General features: G+C 38.8%; 1 pseudogene; it reads right to left on the reverse strand.

Moving 5' to 3' along the window:
- Nucleotides 1–51: 51 nt before the first annotated feature.
- On the reverse strand, nt 52–14,688 carry LOC122000444 (annotated as a pseudogene).
- Nucleotides 14,689–22,914: the final 8,226 nt, after the last annotated feature.

Genomic DNA, 22,914 nt, shown 5'->3' on the forward strand with positions numbered 1-22,914 from the left:
ATAGATTTCAAACAAGTATCAAATAATGCATCCCTTTGTCTCATGATCAAGGCATGTTGAAGTGTATGGGCATCGAGCAGTTCTCCACCTTCTTCTGTTCTAAGCATTAGATATGACACAGGTTACATTAAATATGACAGGTTTTCCATTGTGACATCCAGAAGGTGCGTGTCACTTAGAAGCACACCAGAATCAGCACACCCTCCTGAAACCACCAATTTTGTATTGCCAACCGTGCCAGAACTATGCCATGACCTGGGCATGGGAGGTGCAAGTCCTGATATTTGGAAACTGGGGCATCCAAGTCAAGTATGAATACATCATTGAGCAAACCCTATGTTCCACAACCACCAAACACAACCAATGAAGATCCATTTAAACTATTGTGTGTGGCCCCATCCACCCAGAGGTGCAGAAATTACCTTGGCATGCCTCCACTCTAGGTCACTGGAATTCAGATCATCATTCATTGGTTGCATATTAACACCTTCCTCTCCAAAAAAGAACCACCCGATTTGCAATAGCACAAGCACTAAACTTGCAACGGGATGGCTCCACAGAACCTCCCACTGTCAGTTCCTGCCAGGCAGTATCCTTTGGCGAGTGCCTTGAAAAGATTTTCTGACACAATACCTCATCACTCAACTCCAGCATACTAGAAAGTTCACGACAGATATGACTATGTCCAAATGGAACAGGTCGGAACATATGATCAGCTGTTAAGCGATAAGGTCTGGCAGATTCCTCGGCGGCAGGACTGATAAGTCGACCCAGCTCAACATTTGTGTCGGTGAACAATTGAATACCTATATAGTGGGTTATGGTATCGTCATCCCCATATATTGGTGTTAATTGAAGCCTATTCATCATAGGGAAACCATCCTCCCTAAAATTCAATAGATCACCTATGAACTCAATTCCCTTTTGCCTCCTTTGAGGAAATGACCTTCTACATTGCAAGAACCGGCTGCAGAAAAACAATGGCTTACAGTCGGTAAACAGAAAATCTTGAAGGTCCATCAAAACTTCAACTTCAAATCAAGGTAATTCATCCTTAACAATGATAATTGATCAAAACTCCACCAGCAAAAACACAAAATTATAAACAGCCACTACAGGTTCAACCAATTTAGAATAAAAAGGCAAATAAGTGTTCTAAAGAAACTCTAAAGCGCACCTAGCTAGCTTGGTTCATAACAAGACAAATACTATGTAGACTATTTAGAACCATTGTATGGTTAAGCAAATTGTCCTAAAATCCCTAATAGCAAAAAATGCCACTACTCAATCAACTATTAAATGGATTTCTATATCATTTCAAAGGAAAAATCTTCACTTTGACCTCTTTTCACACTAGTAAACCTAATAAACCTACCTCAAATTAAGTGGCAACTAAGTCCCTTATAGAAAAGCACTACATCAAATTACTAGAACTACAAATTTCGCTACCATGTCACCTACTAAAGCATGGTGAAAAACTTACTCAAACCAAGTGTTTGAAGATATAATTTAACACTAGAATTGAGTTATTTCATTTTAACAAAGGATATTAGCTTTCCATTTAGCCAAAGATAATTATTTTATTTTCACAGATTTTATAATAGTAATAAATCCTAAAAATCATAAACACAGGATTTAGGGGTCATGGTCTTTCGAAAAGATCAACAAGCCTCAGATATAGGCTTTGTTTTTGTCATTACATAGAAAAATATTGCAAACATAAATTAAAATTTTGAAACTATCCTCTTAATGGGACAAGCAAAGCCAAACAAAAGTACCTCTTACTTCTAATTCAGCTGCTGAAGCATCACCGACAAACTTCCATCCATATCAAAGGTGGTAGCATCTATCATCAACTTTGAGCTTCATCAGCTAAGCAAGCAGCATTAAAAGACTCATGTAAACACATATAATCCCCGTTAGTGAACAAGTGAAATAGGAATTCCTTGATCTCAAACGTACTCACACTGCATCAATTTAGCTAGAATCATAATAGCGATTTTACTTAAGGGAAATAAATGGTAACCTTAAAGGTCAAATTTCAGATTTGCATGCGCCAAACAAGAACGATCAACTTTAATTTAAAATATATAGATGAGAGCACAACAAATAATGAATTTAGAACTACATGTGGCGAAAATGAGTCGCTCACCCTAAGTGCCCCCTCACCGCCTGTCCCATAAGAAGATGAAGGGAATAAATCATGATAACAAATGACCTATATAGTTGGGAGAGATTTTATTCCCTAAGGGATTATTCCCTTGGGATTCGATCATGCTCCCATGTGGCAATCCACCATCCTGTGGGGGTATAAATTTAGAACTACAACTAAATAAACAACAATTACAGAATCATATAAACAATCAAAGAAGAGAAGAATAAAAATAAGAACTCAATTTACTTTCATTCATTGGAAAAGTTACATATTTATAGGCTTATTGGATAAGTACTAATCTCAAATATAATGAATCTAGACACTTTTCTTTTGCCACCTCATTATATTATATCTCCACGAACTCTTATTCTTATCAACATTTGTCACTTCGTCATATTCTATCTCTATTTTCTTATCACGAACTCTCATTCTTATCAAGAAATGTCACATCATCATATTCTATCTCTATCTTACGAACATTCATCAATAATTGTCACATCATCATATTCTATCTCTATCTTACGAACATTCATCAATAATTGTCACCTCATCATATTTTATTCACAATTAAGTTTAATTTCCAACACACCCTCTTAACTTGATTTTGTGACTCCAATCAAATTTCGCATCTTGATAAAGTCTTCGAATTTGATAGACTTGGTAAAATATCTGCAACTTAATCTTAAGACTGTATGTATTCCACTAGCACATCTTTTCTTGTAATACACTATCTGATATAGTGGTAGCGCGTATCGATGTGCTTACTTCTATCATGGAAGATTGATTTTTTGCTAGTGTTATTACAAACTTGTTATCAACTCGAATTTTGGTTGCGTCTTCTTGTGGTAAACTTAGCTCTTTCAATAAATTTCTGAGCCAAATAACATGACAAACACATAAAGTCGCAGTCATGTACTCCTTTTCACAAGTAGAAAGTGTGGCAATAGGTTGTTTCTTTGACATCTAAGTAAAAGTTGTATTTTCAATAAAAAAACACAAATCCTGTAGTGCTCTTTCTATCATCCATATCTCCACCCCAATCACTGTTGCTATATCCTTCAAGTTCGAAATGATTAGATGTTGAATAAAGTAATTCAAAATCTATCGTACCTTTGATATAGCGCAAAATTCTCTTAGCGATCTTAAGGTGAGTGGTAGTTGGAGCTTCCATGTAGTGGATAACAAGTCCAACAACATAAAGGATATCAGGCTTTGTGCATGTTAAGTATCGTAAACTTCCAACCAAGCTCTTAAAAAATGTTTGATCAACTTTTTCTCCTTCATCATGCTTTGATAGCTTGACTACACATTCTACTGGGGTATTTATGAGCTTACTGTTATCCATCTTGAACTTTTTAATATCCCTCTTGCATAACCTGCTTATGAGATAAAGATTCCATCTTCCCTTTGGTTCACTTCGATACCCAAATAATATGTCATGAACCCAATATCAGTCATCTCAAACTTTAAAGTCATTGCTTCTTTAAATCCTCCAAACATACTTGAATTGCTTCTTGTGAAGATCAAGTCATCGACATATAGGCATACAATCAAAACATCTTTATCCTTACTCTGAATGTATAGTGCATGTTCATAAGGACATTTGATAAAGTCTTTCTCTTGCAAGTACTTGTCTATCCAACTATTACATGACCTTAGTGCTTGCTTTAGCCCATAGAGAGTCTTCTTCAATTTTAGAACTTTGTCTTCTTGTCCTTTAACTTCATAACCTGATGGCTGCCAAATATAGATTTATTCTTCGAGAATTCCATTTAAAAAAGCAGATTTTATATCAATTTGATGTATTCTCCACTTATTTTGAGCTGCTTAAGAAATAATTAGTGTGACAATTTCTAATCAAGCAACGAGAGTGAATACTTCATCATAGTCAATGTCAAATCTTTGATTGTAGTCTTTTGTCACCAATCTTGCTTTGTGTCTTTCTACTTGTAACACCGCACCCTCATCACTACTAGTCTGTGAGGGCGGAGCGCTACTGGACTACTAACTTTACTTAATTAGAGTTGTTCACATGTAAAGATTAATACATAAACTCTAAAAAAAACTCAAAACATACAATTAACTAGCAGCGGAAGACTAAATGACTCATCTAATACATTCTTAATAAATGATAATCTTAATAAATACTTATGCTAGGTCCCAAGGCTTCTATAGTCCAGGCATCACACATCCATCCGCACCTCCTTGTCGCCTTCCTTTGCTATAACTTTTCCTTTCCTTTATCTGCAGTAAGAGGAAATGCAACTATAAGCAAAATTGCTTAGTAAGCGCTATCTAACTCACAAAACTCGAATATGCATGTGAATATACTGAAATCTAAAAGCTGAATGCTCAAAAGGAAAACTACTCATACTCATCTACAAGCAAAAGAAACATACTGAAATGCTAAATGTGTAAAACAAATCTATACAATCATGCTAGCATAATCTTGCTGAATTTTAAACACTTTCTAAATCTTATTTCACTTGTTTAAAAACTTATACTTTAATACTTTTATACTTATGTGAAACTTATTTTACTTGTTCAAAAGCTTATACTTATAATACTTCAAAATAGTAATCAACTTCTCTTGGGCCCAGGCATAGTACCATCTTATGCGCGTTCCCTAATAGGTTGGGGTAGCGAACCACCAATCCTAAAAGAGCATACCTCGGTCTACCAAGGCCAAGACCTCGGAATTGGACACCTGGATTTGTTTAACGACAACCTCAGAAGTCGGGTACTAGCCTCTTCAAAGTAAAATATCTTATTATCTTAATTACTTCTTCTTTAAATGCCTCGGCATTTTAACAAGCACCTTGTGTGCCAAAATCCCTAAAGTCTTGACTTTGGGATCTACTTAAGGCCTTGGCCTTTTTCTTTCTTTTCTTTATCTTTCTTATACTTGTTAATACCTCTAATAAAAGAATGCTTCTTTAAAAAGAAACTGAAATGTTTAAACAAATTCTAACTTTGAAATGCATAAACAAAAATCTGCATACTATGCTAATTAAAATTCTGCATACTATGCTAATCAAGATTCTGCATTTTATGCTACACTATTTCTGCATAGTATGCAAACATAAATTTTGCACTATAATACTTAACCAAACTGCACTATAATCTTTTTCTTTAAAATTGCACTAGAAGTTCCACAAAAAATCTGCACTACAAGTTCCACCAAAAAACTGCACTATAAATTCCACCAAAAATCTGCACTACAAATTCCACTAAAAAAATCTGCACTATAAACTTTAAAGAAATCTGCACCATAAGCTCTTAAGAAATCTTTCACTAGCTCTGAGCTCTAAAGAAATGCACTAAGCTTAAGAAATCTGCATTAAGCTAAGAAAATGCACTATAAAGCAATAAAATCTACTATAAACACATAAAATCTATGCACTATAAGCAATCATGAAATCAATTAAAATCGCACTATACAATTAAAATCTGCACTATAAGTAAATTAAAAAGCATTAAAAATCTGCACTATAATTTAAAATCTGCACTATTGGTTTAATTAAAATCTGCACTATAAGCTACATAAAAATCTGTATTATAAGCTTAATTAAAAATCTGCAATATAAGCTTAATAAAATGCACTATAAACGTAATTAAAATCTGCACTATAGGCTTAATTAAAATCGCACTACAAGCTTAATTAAAATCTGCACTATAAGCCTACATAAAATCCTATAAAGCTAATTAAAATATGCACTATAAGGCACTGCACTAAAGCATTTCTCATGCTTGAATTCAAGAAGAAAGGTCCAAACTACTCCTATCGGTGAGAAGCACTTACGCTTCTTGGACTCACAACAGAACAAAAGGGCTTCTCGGACCTTGGTCGGCCAGGAGATGATGCCCTAACTCCTTCGTTTCTTTCGAGAGCTCCCATCGCAGAAGAGAAGGAGAGAATGGTTTAAGTCACGAGAAAACAGAGCATCAACTTATCCCTTTTTATAACTTAATATTTCTGTTAACTCCTTAAATAAATTCTCTATCTTTTCTAAACAGACAAATCCAACATCAACTTATCTCTTTTATAATCCAATATTCTATTAATTATCTTAAATAAATTCGTTACCTTTTCTAAATAGACAAATCCAACATCAACTTATCCCTTTTATAATCCAATATTCTGCTAACTATCTTAAATAAATTCGCTATCTTTTCTAAACAGACAAATCCAACATCAACTTATCCCTTTTATAATATTCTGTTAACTATCTTAAATAAATTCGCTACCTTTTCTAAACAGACAAATCCAACATCAACTTATTCCTTTTATAATCCAATATTCTGTTAACTATCTTAAATAAATTCGCTACCTTTTCTAAACAGAAAAATCCGTTTGCCCACCTGGTCAGTCGGGTTTTGACCGAGTCAAAGGTTGTGGGTTCAATTCTCGGCTTGGATATTTTTTTGTCGAAACTTCCTTCGTTTAGTAAAAATATCAAACGACCTCTAAAAATTACATAAAAATACTCTAAAAATCCCTAGAATATTTTTATAGCATTTTTAAATATTTTTAAATTACTTTTAGAACTCTAATTGAGGAAATTTGGGGTGTTACACTACTTCTCCTTTGGCATACTTCTTTATTTTGTACACCCACTTCACACCAATTACCTTCTGTCCTTCAGGAAGTGGAGTTAACTCTCATGTATCATTCTTCATAATCACATTGATTTCTTCATCCAACTTTTTTCTCTTTATAACTTGTTGGAAATCTATAGGCTCACAGTCGGCAAAGAGATAAAATGTTGGAACCCCAAGGTTGTTTTGGTGTGATCAACAAGTTAAGTTAGGTCCTGTGTTGATTTAACCTTGTGTTTAAGTGTGCAGGAGCTTGGGAGCACAGGTACTCGAGCGGAAGACGCAGCTAGCGAGAAGGACGGCACGCGGTGCGTCCGAGGGACAGTCTTTGCCAAAAGTACCGGTGGCAGAAGGAAGTGTCCGGTGGTTAGAGGGCGGCCGCGGGCGGAAGATTGCAGGGAGCAAGAGCCGCGATTAGCGAGAAGGTCGGCCACAGTGCGGAGAGTGACATCGCAAACACATACGACAATTCTGAGGGACGAGAAGCCGGAGCGGAAGGCTGCTCGAGAAGACCGGAAGTTGGGTTTGGGTGAGCCCTATTTCGGATGGCAGAGATCACCCAAGTAAGCGGATCCGGAGTGGAAGACCCGGACCGAGGCGGGACTGAAACGGAGCAGAGATCCCGGACGAAAAAGTCAACTCTGTTGACTTTCGGGGTCCGGGGCGCCCGGACTTGACCGCGGCGCCCGGACCAGCCTTTGACCAGGATCGAGTTTTAACTCGATCTGATCATTGGGGGATAAGTTTTATCCCCCCCCAGGGCGCCCGGAACCCTTCTAGGCGCCCCGACCAAGGCTATAAATATAGCCTTGGTCCAGAAGCTTTTCAATGAACTCTAAATTGTAATTCCAAACACTTGTGCGCTTCTGTTCTAGTTTAACTTTTGTTTTCTGCGCTAAATTGTTGTACGAGACTTCTCCGCCTGAAGGAGATTTTTAGTGAGCTTAATCTTCCTTGGATTAACAACCACATCGGTTGTAACCAAGTAAACCTTTTGTGCCTCGCTTTTTCTTTATGCTTTTAATTTATCAGCTTACTTTATATATGCAAGTGTTAGTTTAAAGAGTTCGAGGAGGGTTTGTCTTTTTGTGATTACAGGATATCCAACCCCTCTTCCAGCCGGCCCAACGGTCCTACAAGTGGTATCAGAGCTGAGACACCTCAGAAGGAATAACCGCCGTTTGAAGCAACAAAACGATGGCCGGAGCTAGCGAATATCCACCAGCATTCGAGGGGGAGTTTTCTTCATGGAAGAAACAAATGGAGGTACACCTTAACTCAGACCTTGGTATTTCTTTAATTTTAAAATCTGGTTATGAAGAACTGAAGAACACGAACGGAGAAAGACTCGATCTACGTCTTTGGAACAAAAAGCAACGTAACGAATCGATGGCAAACGGACGGGCAGAATTTCATCTCCTAACCATGATACCAAATGAAGATCTTAAAAGAATCGGCGAATACAACAACTCAAAAGAACTTTGGGAAAAGTTCTTAAAACTCTACGAAGAACCGATTGAAGCCGTCCCCTCAATAGACATCGAGCCGTCATCAGAATCCGAGATGGAAGAAATTACCGAGACAACCCCAACAGCCGAAGTACATCCCGAGATCAATGAAGGGGGAGAATCTTCGGAATAAAGTAATTCAACAGGGGGAGAACCAACGGCCGACGAGGTAAGTAAGGTATGGACTCGAACCTCTGAACAACTGGTTCAATTAATCAAATTACTTGAAGATTTTTGCGAATCAAAAATTGAATCATCGAAAGAATTTTTCGAATTACAAAATGTTTTGACAAAAGATTCTTGCGAATCACAAAGTATTTTTTCGAAAACTTTTTCCGGATCTAAAAATTTTTTCGAATTACAAATTATCTCGTTGAAAGAGTTTTTCGAATCGCAAAATGATTTGACAAAAGAATCTTGCAAATTATGAAATATTTTTTCGAACAAAGTTTGCAAATTAAAAAGATTATCGAAAGAGCTTTTCAGATTAGAAAATCTTCTGTCGAATAAATTACGAAATATTTTTTCGAACAAAGTTTGCAAATTAGAGATATTATCGAAAGAGTTTTTCGGAGTAGTAAATCTATTATCCACAGATTGTTGTAAATTTATGTTGTCAAAATACTTTTACAAATTATAAAATATTTTGTCGAACGAAGTTTGCAAATCAGAAGTATTGTCGAAAAACTTTATCAAGTTTATATTATCGAAATATCTTTGCAAATTAAGAATTGAAAATATAATAGAAAATGACATGTTACAATTTGTACAAATTTCTACATGTTCAAAGTTTCTACATGTTCAAAGTTAAGAAATTATGATAAATTAAAATGGAAATTTAAAATTTTCTGATAAAAGCATTAGAATATATAAATAAATAAATACATAGAAAATTTCTTTTAATGTTATCAATTCTCTTAAATTTTCTTGCATAAATTTTTCGGCTTAGAAAGTTTTTTTATTGATGTCGAATGCTTAGAAATTTTTTCAAAAGTTATTTTTTTAGAAAATTTTCTTGACTTGGAAATATTCTCCCTGAAAATCATTGAAATATATTTTCAATTTTTTTTTTTAAATGTCAACCCTTAGATTCTTTTTTGTACCCCATTTTTATTGTGATCAAAGGGGGAGAAGGGAAAGTATAAGTCTAGGGGAAGGTAGAAAAATTAAAAATTAAAATTTGGAATGTTTGAAATTTAATTTTTTTCTATCATGTTGCATGTTATTGCAATAAATTATTTAATTTCATATCTATTTTTGACCCTAGCTTAACTTGGGTTGATCACACCAAAAAGGGTGGAACCCCAAGGTTGTTTTGGTGTGATCAACAAGTTAAGTTAGGTCCTGTGTTGTATTTAACCTTGTGTCTAAGTGTGCAGGAGCTTAGGAGCAAGACTCGTAGCTAGAGAGGCTGGCGAAGGATTGCACGCGTGAGGGGGCTGAAGAGTACCCCGGTGGACGAGAAGGAAGTGTGCGGTGGTTCCGAGGGACGAAAGCCGGAGCGGAAGATTGCTCGGGGAGCAAGAGACGCAGCTAGCGAGAAGGTCGGCACGGGGTGCGACCGAGGGACGAAGACTGCGGATGAGTACGCTGGTGGACGAGAAGGAAACACGCGACAATTCCAAGGGACAAGAAGCCGGAGCGGAAGGTTGCTCGAGAAGACCGGAAGTTGGGTTTGGGTGAGCCCTATTCCGGATGGCAGAGATCACCCAAGTAAGCGGATCCAGAGCGGAAGACCCGGACCGAGGCGGGACTGAAACGGAGCAGAGGTCCCGGACGAAAAAGTCAACTTTGTTGACTTTCGGGGTCCGGGGCGCTCGGAACCCTTCCGGGCGCCCAAACCAGCCTTTTGACCAGCATCCAGTTTTAACTCGATCTGATCGTTGGGGGATAAGTTTTATCGCCCCCAAAGCACCCAGAACCCTTCCAGGCGCCCCGACCAAGGCTATAAATATAGTCTTGGTCCAAAAGCTTTTCAATGAACTCTAAATTGTAATTCCAAACACTTGTGCGCTTCTGTTCTAGTTTAGCTTCTGTTTTCTGCGCTACATTGTTGTACGAGGCTTCTCCGCCTGAAGGAGATTTTTAGTGAGCTTAATCTTCCTTGGATTAACAACCATATTAGTTGTAACCAAGTAAACCTTTTGTGCCTCGCTTTTTCTTTATGCTTTTAATTTATCAGCTTACTTTATATATGCAAGTGTTAGTTTAAAGAGTTCGAGAAGGGTTTGTCTTTTTGTGATTGCAGGATATCCAACCCCTCTTCCAGCCGGCCCAACGGTTCTACAAGTGGTATCAGAGCCGAGACGCCTCAGAAGGGCTAGCCGCCGTCTAAAGCAACAAAACGATGGCCGGAGCTAGCGAATATCCACCAGCATTCGAGGGGGAGTTTCTTCATGGAAGAAACAAATAGAGGTATACCTTAACTCAGACCTTGGTATTTCTTTAATTTTAAAATCTGGTTATGAAGAACTGAAGAACACAAACGGAGAAAGACTCGATCTACGTCTCTGGAACAAAAAGCAACGTAATGAATCGATGGCAAACGGACGGGCAGAATTTCATCTCCTAACCGTGATACCAAATGAAGATCTTAAAAGAATCGGCGAATACAACAACTCAAAAGAACTTTGGGAAAAGTTCTTAAAACTCTACGAAGAACTGATTGAAGTCGTCCCCTCAATAGACATCGAGCCGTCATCAGAATCCGAGATGGAAGAAATTACCGAGACAACCCCAACAGCCGAAGTACATCCCGAGATCAATGAAGGGGGAGAATCTTCGGAATAAAGTAATTCAACAGGGGGAGAACCAACGGCCGACGAGGTAAGTAAGGTATGGACTCGAACCTCTGAACAACTGGTTCAATTAATCAAATTACCTGAAGATTTTTACGAATCAAAAATTGAATCATCGAAAAAAAATTTGGAATTACAAAAGATTCTTGCGAATCACAAAGTATTTTTTCGAAAACTTTTTCCGGATCTAAAAATTTTTTCGAAGTACAAATTATCTCGTTGAAAGAGTTTTTCAAATCGCAAAATGATTTGATAAAAGAATCTTGCAAATTACGAAACATTTTTTCGAACAAAGTTTGCAAATTAAAAAGATTATCGAAAGAGCTTTTCAGATTAGAAAATCTTCTATCGAATAAATTACGAAATATTTTTTCGAACAAAGTTTGCAAATTAGAGATATTATCGAAAGAGTTTTTCGGAGTAGTAAATCTATTATCCACAGATTGTTGCAAATTTATGTTGTCAAAATACTTTTACAAATTACAAAATATTTTGTCGAACGAAGTTTGCAAATCAGAAGTATTGTCGAAAAACTTTATCAAGTTTATATTATCGAAATATCTTTGCAAATTAGGAATTGAAAATACAATAGAAAATGACATGTTATAATTTACACAAATTTCTACATGTTCAAAGTTTCTTGTTTCAAAGTTAAGAAATTATGATAAATTAAAATGAAAATTTAAAATTTTCTGATAAAAGCATTAGAATATATAAATAAATAAATGCATAGAAAATTTCTTTTAATGTTATCAATTCTCTTAAATTTTCTTGCATAATTTTTCAGCTTAGAAAATTTTTTTATTGATGTCGAATGCTTAGAAAGTTTTTCAAAAGTTATTTTTATAGAAAATTTTCTTGACTTGGAAATATTCTCCCTGAAAATCATTGAAATATATTTTTAAATTTTTTTTTTTAAAATGTCAACCCTTAGATTCTTTTTTGTACCCCATTTTTATTGTGAACAAAGGGGGAGAAGGGAAAGTATAAGTCTAGGGGGAGGTAGAAAAAATAAAAATTAAAATTTGGAATGTTTGAAATTTAATTTTTTTCTATCATGCTGCATGTTATTGCAATTAATTGTTTAATTTCATATCTATTTTTGACCCTAGCTTAACTTGGGTTGATCACACCAAAAAGGGAGAGATTGTTGGAACCCCAAGGTTATTTTGGTGTGATCAACAAGTTAAGTTAGGTCCTGTGTTGTATTTAACCTTGTGTCTAAGTGTGCAGGAGCTTAGGAACACAGGTACTCGAGCGGAAGACACAGCTAGCGAGAAGGGACCTCGGTGCGTCCAGGGAGGCTTGAAGAAGAGTACCCGGTGGGCAGATGGAAGTGCGGTGGTTCCAGGATGAAAGTCGGAGGCGGAAGATTGCTCGGGGAGCAAGAGCGGCCTAGCGAGAAGGTCGGCACGGAGGTGTGGAGGGCGAAAGCTGCGATGATGAGTACTGATGGCGAGAAGGAAACGCGACAATTCGAGGACGGGCGGAGCGGAAGGCTGCTCGAGAAGACCGGAAGTTGGGTTCGGGTGAGCCCTATTCCTGATGGCAGAGATCACTCAAGTAAGCGGATCCGGAGCGGAAGACCCGGACCGAGGCGGGACTGAAACGGAGCAGAGGTCCCGGATGAAAAAGTCAACTCTGTTGACTTTCGGGGTCCGGGGCGCCCAGACTTGACCGGGGCGCCCGGACCAGCCTTTTGACCAGGATCGAGTTTTAACTCGATCTGATCGTTGGGAGATAAGTTTTATCCCCCCAGGGCGCCCGGAACCCTTCCAAGCGCCCTGACCAAGGCTATAAATATAGCCTTGGTCCAGAAGTTTTTCAATGAACTCTAAATTGTAATTCCAAACACTTGTGCGCTTCTGTTCTAGTTTAGCTTATGTTTTCTGCGCTACATTGTTGTACGAGGCTTCTCCGCCTGAAGGAGATTTTTAGTGAGCTTAATCTTCCTTGGATTAACAACCACATCGATTGTAACCAAGTAAACCTTTTGTGCCTCGCTTTTTCTTTATGCTTTTAATTTATTAGCTTACTTTATATATGCAAGTGTTAGTTTAAAGAGTTCGAGGAGGGTTTGTCTTTTTGTGATTGCAGGATATCCAACCCCTCTTCTAGCCGGCCCAACGGTCCTACACAAAATATAATAATATTATCTTGATGTTCAATTACCTCATAAATATCTCGTAAGCTTTTAAAGCGTGGTACTCTTTCACTTAGAGTTTCACTTGAAGTTGATGCAAATAAATTTCCTTGAGTACTTGATGCTAATGCTGGTGTTACTAGTGGAGTAGTAGGCTCCTCTCTTGTTTACTCTACCCTTAGTTGTTCCACATCTTCTTCTTCAAACCATGGGAATAAGTTGTAATCTTCATTTATCTTCTTCTTTTCTTCATGGGGTTTTAAATGAACCCAAGAGTTGTTCTATGATCATGACTTGTAAATCTTTGGTCTCTTTGATAATGGTTGTAGTCCTATCAAATTTTAAATCTAGTGAACGAAGAATTTTCTTAATGATAATTACTTCCCGTTTCTCATCATTTCTCTTTAGTTGATTGGAAATGGAGAGATTTTAGAAAAATAATTAGATATCAACTCACCTTTTTTCATGTGAAGAGCATCAAATTGACTTCTTAATGTCTGAAATCATACCCTTTTTTACCTTTTCTTCTCCTTGATATGAGACTTGGAGCTTTTCTCATACTTGCTTGGCCGAAGTACCACTTGAGATTTTCTCAAAATCATCCTCATCTAAAGCTTGATAAATAAGGAAAAGAACATTCTTGTTTCTCTTTCTTAAATCTCTCAGACTGTCTTTTTCAATCGGAGATAGCGTCAAATCATCATGCGGCTCAACGTAGTCTTTTTCTATAACCTCCCAAACATCATGAGCTCCAAGAAGCGCCTTCATCTTGATACTCCAATTATCATAATTACTCGTCTTAAGTACTGGAACTTGGAAGGGAGTCATACTTCCATAGCTCTGATATCACTTTGTTGAAAGAAGAATTATGGGAAAAAAAATAAAAGAATTATGGGAAAAAATAGACTCTACGTGACAGAGAAAGAGGAGAATAAAACCTTTATTCATTGGAAAAGTTGATAAGCACTAATCTTAAATACATTGAATCTAAAACACTTTTGCTTTTGCCACTTCATTATATTCTATCTCCACGAACTCTTATTCTTATCAATAATATTCATCTTATCATATTTTATCTCTATCTTTTCTTATCACGAACTCTCATTCTTATCAAGAAATATCACATCATCATATTATCTCTATCTTACGAACTCTCATCAATAATTATTACCTCATCATATTTTATCCACACTTAAGTTTAATTTCAATAATTTTTCCATATTAAAACAAGCGGCTTACCAGTTCCTACTTCCTACCCAGCACCTCCTCGCCACGATAGCCAGTAGCCTCCTCGAATGCTCAATTGATGTAGATTGTAGGGTAATTAGGCTAAAGAGCATCGCTGACCACCAATCCGCACGATGACGCTAGCCCTAGTATGCTCTCCAGGGCGAACGAGAACGGTCCCCCTCCGTCGCCACTCAGCAGGAAACTCTCCTCTTCCTCGCCTCCGCTCGAGGCCTCGGACTCGCTGCCCCACTCCATCACCATGCCGGCCAATCTGAATCGAAACTCTATCTCTCCTAAACCCATTCCAGAACAGAATAGCACCGGCAGAGTCAAATGACATCAGCAATTGAGAGATAAAGAAACTTAGAGTCCAGTTTGGGTTTCGATCGCTATGACGGAATCACGGTGGCAAAAAGCGATTCGACCCGTCCCCAGCACTACGACAGAATCACGTGGCGAAAGATGAAATCGCTCGCCCCCAGCGTCCCCGCCGCACCCAACCCCAGGCCATCACGAGGGAGATAAATCACGGTAGTCGAAAGGGCAAGTGGTGGTGGGGTGAGTTGCACAGGATCTGGGGATTTACGCCCTAACAACCGTACGGTTCGACCCTGCAACCTCATGTGACAAGTATGTCACCATTTATCATCTCGGATAACCCGTGGGATCGCACTACGATGGAATTACGATCTAATTTCTGGAGGGTTTTGGGGTTCGATGGGCGAGTGGGTGGCGAAGGGCACCCAAAGGTCCCATGCTTCCGACTGCGCACGTCGATCTCGTGTGGTAACATTGTATTCACCGTCGATCTTCTGCGTTACTAGATGTTAACGGCGGGTTTGAGAGATGGGGTGGGTATATTCGTATGAGTGGCCCTTCCTCTGCCATTGCTCCATTTGAAGTTCACAACATAGACAATCAGGAACGGCGTTGTACCTGACGCAACGCTAAATGGAATGTTAACAAACCAAGATGAATGAAGGGCTATATGCTAATTGCTAACGGATCATAATTAGTTTTGAATGCAGTTACGTTCTTCACAAGGGCCAACACACGTACGATGTGATCGACTTTGAGTTCCTCGGCAGCCTCCCTTACACTCTTCCTACCAATGTGTTCACGCAGAGCAAAGGCAACAGGAAAATGCAGTTCAAGCTCAGGTTTGACCCCACCAAGGGCTTCCACACCTATACCATCCTCTGGAATCCAATACATGTGAGTTTGGTCCAACACGCTTACAGGCTACTAGATTTCATCTCATGATCGTTAATTCCATAATCTTTTGCTTACCATGAATCTTTAATCATTGCTCCAGCTTCATGGTTATGGCACGCCAATTAGGACCTTTCCAATGATTACACCTCTAAAAAGATTTTTTTTAACTCCCAATATATCATATCAAAAATAAAAAATCTAATGTTTCTCTACCATCAAAAAAAACCCATCTATAAGATTTTTATGGATCTCACATTATAAATTAATTCTCTATATTATAAATCATAATGCAACACTACTTTATCATTAATTATAAGCTCCATCTTCAAAAGAAAAATATTATATTTGAGTTTTCAATATTATATTTGAATTCAATTCCTGCCAGAATTCAATTTCTAATAGAATTCAATTCAATTCCTTCACTTAAGTTGTTTCCAAACAGGGTGTAAAAGAGATTTTTTTTAACTCTCAATATATCATATCAAAAAATAAAAACTCTACTTTCTGAACAATGAAAAAAACCTCTATGACTTTTTTTTTTATCCCACGCTATAAATTAACTCTCTATATGACAAATCATAACGTAACACTATTTTATTATTAATCATAATCTTCATCTTCAAAAGAAAAAAATTATATTTGAATTTTCAATACTCCTCTTTAACTATAAATCTCAAACCTCATTTCTACCATAGTTTAAATTTTTTTTAGGAAGATTTTTTGATTTTATAGACCTCTGCTTGCATTTGAGCTGCGAGCTTTATCGAAGGTTTGTAAAATTAAAAAATCTTAACCAAAAAGCTTTTATAATTATATAGATGAGGTTTGAGATTTTTAATTTTAGAGCTAATTTGATTTATTTTTTAAACCTACTTTTTTTTTCTATTGGTTATAATACTTTATTTGCATAAATTGTTAGTAATAATTAAAGTATTTGTTTTGAATATATATATATATATATATATATATATATATATATATATATATATATATATATATATATATATATAATCATAAATTAAAGGTCATAATTAATTAAAATATTAAATAAAAATTATATAGAGATATTAAATTTGAAAAATAGTAAATAAATATATGTGATTTGTAATGTAAAATATATAAAAAAAAAAATTATATGGAGATTTTTTAATTATAGAGAGAATAAGAAATTTTTATACTTGTAATATGACATTAATATTGATGTGATATATTAAGAATATAAAAAAAATGTATTGAGAGATTTAACAACTCAAGATGCCCTTAAAGACTTCAAGAACTCTTAATAAGAGGCCTCGCTTTTCCTAAGAGCAAACCCCGTGAGGATCTAATTCAGCCTATGGGGCACTGACGACTGGGATAGTGGACCGATTGGCCGAATGCATCGTTCATGGCATTATATCAAAATTTCAAAGCCGACCCTTGAGTTCGAGCATCCAGTGCCTCCAACTGTGCTCCTAAGGACGTCTTATTAGAGTTCTAAATAATTTTTTTATATAATTTTTAATATTTCATATCATTACATAAAAATACGCCACTCTCTCCATAATTATAAAAATTTCTTACAAACCTCAAACTTTATTGTTAATTAATTATGGGCTTCATTCTTGAACTGAAAACCTTAAATCGCTCGAAAAATGATGCAAAAAATCATATTCACAATGATTCGAACTCTTTTATTCAATCTTTTGATTTGAGAAATTGCTCAAAAAATGTCGATGGGAGATGCTCTAATGCAGCTTCCAACAGCAACAGAGGGTTGAACATAGTCAAAGAGAAGATGGAGTTCAACAACATTATATGATCCATAACTACTATAGTGACCTTACAGTGACCTCCAGCGATTCCCTCAAGCTTGATTCTAGAGTTTTTTTTTTTTTTTCGACAATTTACCAGGGCACACCAGCTTTCTAAATTGATCAAAAAGCATATTCCTCTCACTTATTAATTTATTCAATTCAAATTTATTTTATCAAAACACTATCATCATGGAAGTCTGAAAATAATAATGGATGACATATTTGAACTTCTTATAATCTCAAAAATCAACGGAATCTAAAATGAATATAATCGAAGCTTTCTAGGTCAATCAATAAGTTTCGATCAAAACTCACTAATTGACTTATAGAGTTTTGATTATACTTATTTCAGGTCGTATACATTTATGAGATTATAAGAAATTCAAATATATTATCCATTGTTTATTTTAAAATCTCGTATTGAAGCTAATATGAACTCCGATAAAGTCCAACAAACCCCGTTGTGCTTTTGAGTGGTTTTCATTAGTTGATTCTTTTAAGTTGGATATTACTGTGATGGTCTGATTCGTCCCCAATTCCTATCTGACCCAATTGAACCAGCTGTCCAGTTCAATTTTTAAAACATTGGTTCTGGTGGCAGGCTTCCTACATTCAGGGATGAAAAATACTTTAGCAAAAAAAAAAAAAAGTACATGTATAGAAAGCATGCTGATGATTTCAAAAATAGACTTGCCTATACCAATGATTGTATATTGAAGAAACACTGAGGTGAGGTTAACTTACTATCTACCATAGATATGATCATTTGTGTTGGACAAATTAAATTATAGATCTGGAATTGCTTTTAAACTCTAAATGGATGAAAGTGTACCATGATTATAGAGTAAGAGAGAAGACTTAGAAAACATGGATAGAAAATAAAATAATGTGTGTAAATAACTGGCAAATTGGAAAAAAAAAATCAAAATTCTATCCTGGGTTGTGTTTGTAGGAATGTTATTCAAAACTGAATAACCTCATTAAACTCCAAAAATCAGTTTTCTTTTCAAACAACTATGACATTGTATGCTTATGCTCTCTAGTATCGTCTTTGAGTTCTTGACATCTTATTTAACAATTAAGTTTTATTCAATAGAGGTCAGACTTCTTTATTCAGTTATTTAATACAGTAGTAAATGCACTTAACTAGAGAGGTTAAACCTACTTTTTTTTGTCAACAAAGTAAAGACATTAGCCATCAAAAGTTACATTTTTCATGACTAAGCAATTGTGTGAACTTTGCTTTTAGTTGGGGATTCTATAGAACTTACTTCACTCAAATAAGTTAAATTGTCATGGTTTGAGGGAGCCAATTGAAGACTTTGCCTGCTCAATTTATCATTTAAGTGAGTGTTGGAACCACATGAAGAGTATATTACCTATGCAGTACAGCTAATAGCTGCATCTACCTGGGAGAACATACAGTTGATAGAAACATGTGTCCGTTCTTATTTCCATTTTTTTTATTTACCACATATATCTTTTGTGATTTGATCAAGACATTTATCCATTCTATTATTTAAATTTGGATAATTATTATTTGGGAAAAATAATAAATTGAATCTTCCACTGAGGTCCCTTTTCTTCTCTTTTTCTCACCCTTTTCTCTCTCTCTTTATCCAAATAACCAATCAAAAAAGAGCTCCAATTGGATTGATATTAGACCTCATCCTGTCCGAACGCTGAATCAACGGACGCTGGGCACGTGGCGCTCTCCGCGTTGCTGACGTAGATCCCTGACCGGTCGTACGGACCTCCGGCGAACCTGCAAAAAAATCGGGCCGGGAAGGGGTTCCCGGCGACGATCCTCGGACGCTCAAGTCAGGCAAGTGGACAACAAAGGGGTGGCTCCAAGAATCGGAAAAAACGTACCTCAGGCGAAGTGTGAGACCCTTTATATAGGGCTGGGGAGAAGCGAGTGCACACCCACCAAGGTGTACACGTGTCCTTTCCCATACCGTAGTATGGGCTTGTCAGAGGAGCTTACCGACACCACCATACGCTTGCTGAAGCACGTCTCTGGGATGACAAATGATCACTGAAGATTTTGAGTATGGCCCGAGGAACATGCCATTGTCGAAAAAGATGTTTCTTGTCTTTTTGTATCTTACTTTGCCGAGCGTCCGCCGGTCGGCTCCTTATGTCCATACCGGTCGGCTCCTTGATACGCCGGGTTTCTGCTCGCGTGCTCCCGTGTCACTGTCGGTAGCTCTTTGGCTTGCCGAGCGGGCTCCCGATCGTCGGCCAACCTTGTTCCATGAGCGCTCCTCGCTGGGTGCCTTTGACTCTGATGAGACCTCGTTCGGCCGACCTGTCTCCCTTCTTCTCCGGTCGGCCATTCGACCCTTTGACTTCCATGTGGCGTTGACTTACCCCGGTGGGTCCCTGTTCTTGTCGGATCACTTGCCTCCCTTCAAATCTAGTCGAAGGAGGCGATTAGTCCGTTGGATCGGATCATCATCAGAGGCATATTGCAACTACCATCGCTTAAACGCGTGCCAAGCCCAACGCATCAACGCCACCATTACTCGAGATCTCTTGAATTTTCCGCCAATCTCCATCATTAAGGTCTAGCCGCGCTCATTAAATGTGTTCCGGTTGAATGCCACGCGCTATTCGTCTGACGTTGCGCAAGGCGTCGTGTTTTGATGGGATTGAGGCGGTTCGAAATGAACGGCCCGATGCGTGCTCCGATTCTCGCGACCTCGATCCAACGATGGAGGCCGCTCGGGCTCCACCCTATAAAAGCTTCGTTTTCTTTCCTTCGCCTCACATCTGCTGTCGCGTGCCTCCCGATTCCTCTTGCGTTCCAGACTTCCGGCGATCTTGCGCTTCTGTTTCCGACGATCTCCGGTGCTCTTCCCTCGATCCTCCTCTTCGTTGTAAGGTTCTTCTTCTTTCTCTCTTTGGTTCTAGCGTTTTCTTTGCATTTCTTTCTCAAGTTTTCGCCCGCGAAGTACTGTTTCGTTGCCATCTTCTTCCTTTTATCCACTTTCTTTCTTCGCCTTTTTTGATTTCATCCGCTCGGACCATGGCTAGCTCTTCCCAACCACAAGACCAAGCCCTCAGCCCATGGTATACTACCATGGAGTCGCGCTTCGATCGGCGCGACGCCGATCTTTTGATAGAAAATTTTGACATCCCTTCTGATTTTGAAGTCATTTTACCCGGTCCCTCCGCTCGGCCTCATAAACCGCCGCGCGGAGCCTTTTGTGTGATTCATCCTTTCATCGTTGACGTCTGTAACTTTTTCGGCATTCCGCTCGGAAGCCTAGTCCCCAATACCTTCCGCCTCCTATGCAAAATATTCCCCTCTGACCGAAGGTTTTCTATTATTTTATATTAGCGATTCTCACACACGGCACATATATGTTCGATGCTCGGCCCGGCCTAGTTTTCTTCAATAAACTTCCTTCTTCCAATAAGCATTGGAAAGATTTTATTTCTACCTCCATGCTGCCCCTTCTGACGAAGTGGCGGATCGGACCACCAACCTCCCAGAGCTCAAAAGATTCAAGACCACCGGATTATCTACCGTTGCCAATATGCTTGCTGCTATGGTTCGACATCAACAAATTCCTCCGAGGGGTTATGCACATATTGCTTGAGGTCGATCGAACCCCTTCCGAGCTAAAGAATTTTACTTGTGCATTCGGTTTGATTGCTATGATTTCCTCCTTGTTCCTTGGCAAACATTGTCATGGAGGGTGATGGCAAATTGAAAAGAAGGCGGTGGCCGCGCCGCCAAAGAAGAGGGAGACGCTCAGCATCCAACCGTCGGCTCGCATGGGGGAGGCGGGACTCATGAAGAGTCTCGGTACTCAGCTCTCATCAACGCGGGTGAGAGCCACCCCGGCGGAGGACCAAGCGAGGAAGGTTCCGCTCGAGAAGAGGATCAACTCGACAAAGAGGCGCGAGTGGAGACTCCTCCGATCAGCCACGTCCGCGGTCCAACCATCCAAGCGGATGCGCCGAATCAAGTCAGGCAGGCTCGAGGTCGAGGCTATTTCCTCCCGGACCCTCTCCGCGCTGACGCCCGGCTTGAGGCTGTTGGGGCTCCACGTCCACAGCTCTCCGTCAAGTCCAACGTTCAACCATTTTATCCGTTTTCGCGCCGGCTCGATCTCTCCCATCATCCGCCTGGACGGACGACCTGGTCATGTTCGCTCCGAGTTACACTTCACCTTAAAGAATTGCTACCTGAGGCCGATCGCCGAGCTCACACCACCCCTGATGTATGCCGACTGCTGCCGGTAGTGACCGCGATCCTCCGCATTGCCACATATTGCCTATATGCAGACCACGGGTAAGTTCGCTTTCTTCCAAGTTTTGTATGCATTCCTTCCGATCGGCCACTAACAACTTTTATTTTCTCTTTTGTTTAGAGATGGGTGGAGGATATGCCATCTCCAACCGTGGCGATGGTGACGAGGAATTGAGACAATCAAGGCTAGCGATCCGTCCCTCTCAAGGCCCCTTGTATGCTGCGAAAGGTGAAAAAGGCTCAAGTGGCGGGCGAGAGAAAGCGCAGCGATCAGGCCCATACCTTGGGTGAGCTCGTAAGTCAAGACGCTTGACCAAAGATAAGCCTAGCCACCACTGAAGAACACGCCATCTCCATCTGGAAAAGAATGTCGAGGCTCGGGCTTGGGCAGGAGTTAAAGAGACGGCAGAAGGTTGCCCGAGCGGACGAGGTGGCAAAGTTCGAGGCGCTACAGAACACAAGGCGATGCTCCCAGCGGCCTTTAAAGAATACGAGGCCGAATCAAGCCGGGTCGGGCTCGCAATGAAATGCATCCGCTTCGAATTTTGAGAAGGTGCAGTGGATGTACATGGCCTTCGAGCTTGCCATGAATGCCACGACGGAATACTTGAAGTCCAATCCCCGCTAAGGACCAGGCGACACTTCTCAACGACATCCCGACGACGCTTTATGATTATTTGGAGTAGTTTATATGTAATCCAACCGCCCGGCTAAAAATCTATCACTTTTGTAACTAGGTCGCTCGGCCTTATTTTCTATATTTTCCTTTGCTAATCTATATGCGTGTTGTCCGCTCGGCTCGCTAACTACCGCTTATATTCACCGCTTCTCCTCGTAGTTCTCCCTTCTTCCCACCTTTCTTGTGTTCGAAGGTTTTTAAGTATTTCGGTGACTAGTTTGCTCTACCGAAGGTATACTTTTAAAAAGGAATTTTTTAGTCATTAAGTATTGCTTTACCGTTCTTAGACTCGGCGCAAATGATCCTCGATCGACTTATCGGTCTTAGTCAGCGCGACTTGATATTTAACGTCGGACGACGTCTTCCGCCGAAGATTTATAGACGCCCGGCTCGTCTCGATTTTAACGGTCGCTCTGCACCTGAGAAGATTTATTTATGTAGACGGCAGCTCGCTTCTCTCGACGGTGGTTCTATGCCTGTGAAGCAGCAGTGCGTAACGCTCGGCGAGCCCAGTTTATACGCTGCGC

This window comes from Zingiber officinale, chromosome 1A, assembly GCF_018446385.1.
Source record: "Zingiber officinale cultivar Zhangliang chromosome 1A, Zo_v1.1, whole genome shotgun sequence".
NCBI classification, from domain to species: Eukaryota; Viridiplantae; Streptophyta; class Magnoliopsida; order Zingiberales; family Zingiberaceae; genus Zingiber; species Zingiber officinale.